The sequence below is a fragment of the Triticum aestivum genome, chromosome 1A (assembly GCF_018294505.1).
Source record: "Triticum aestivum cultivar Chinese Spring chromosome 1A, IWGSC CS RefSeq v2.1, whole genome shotgun sequence".
NCBI classification, from domain to species: domain Eukaryota; kingdom Viridiplantae; phylum Streptophyta; class Magnoliopsida; order Poales; family Poaceae; genus Triticum; species Triticum aestivum.
The window spans coordinates 460,634,749-460,635,905 of record NC_057794.1 but is presented as its reverse complement, the minus strand read 5'-3'; positions in this window follow the sequence as shown (position 1 = coordinate 460,635,905).

Below are 1,157 nucleotides of genomic sequence, written 5' to 3'. Positions count from 1 at the left end.
GACTGTGACTGCAGTGCGGGTGGGTACACCAGATATGTCTGCTTCCCTTCCCCTCGAAAGGGAAAAGGAGGGGAGATGGTGCGCCCGTAGGCTCCTCTCGACCGTCCGATCTAGCCGGGACGATCTGCGCCGTTGTTTCTTCGCTAGTGTAAGCGGATCGGGTCGGATTGGATAACGCTTCGGCTCATTCTTATTTGTCGGGTTTGAAGCGAATCGGATAATGACCGGATGCCGATTCGGATGCGGGCTATGCCGGACTATGAATTCGGAATGGAAACGGATAAAATATATCAGCCGAATGCACATGAAGGGACATACTTTTATTTCTATTGGGCAAACAACATGAACAAGAAATTTATCTAGGAAACCATGTTAAGCAGACCGCTCATCTCCATTGGTCATACCATCGGCGACAACGTTGTCCATCTTGTTGGACCACTGGACCATCGAAGAAATGCAACTGGCGACACAGATGTATGGTGATGCGATGAGCACGACTTTGTATGTCGATGATAGTGCTCGCACGAGGACTATGTTATATTTACATGTAATGGTTGCAGTTTTTGGTTTAATTAGACATTTTATTGAATAATTCGAATTGATAACCTAGGATAATCTGTAAGAAAAAGTAGCCCGCTAGGTATTAACAATACTATATCTATGGCTGACCAAAATTTGTACATATGTCCATATTTGACGACTTCGTGTCCTTGCATACCATCTTCTAAGAATGAATGTGGATTCGAAGCAAAAATTATATGTATCATATATATTACTCACGCGTGCCATATCTCTCCACCCATAGTATTCTCCTAATCTCGTATGTGCTTCGGCTTTTGGGATCCTTTCACTTTCAAAAGTGGGCCATAGAGTATAACGGCTGAAATTGGAGTTAGGGATGGCAATGGGTAGGGACTGTAGGGTATGGGTGGGTACAACCCCCTTCTGCCCAAATCTATACCCATAAAAACTTTCTATACCCACCCATTTCAATATTCACCGGCACAAATTGATACCCATGCGGCCATGCCCATACCCAACGAGTATCCTATACCAAATGGCTATCCAATTGGTACAATATATAGTGTTTACATTTTGAAAAGGTACAAAAAAGTCTGAAATTCAAGTGATGATGGATTATTAGTCTAGAACCAACA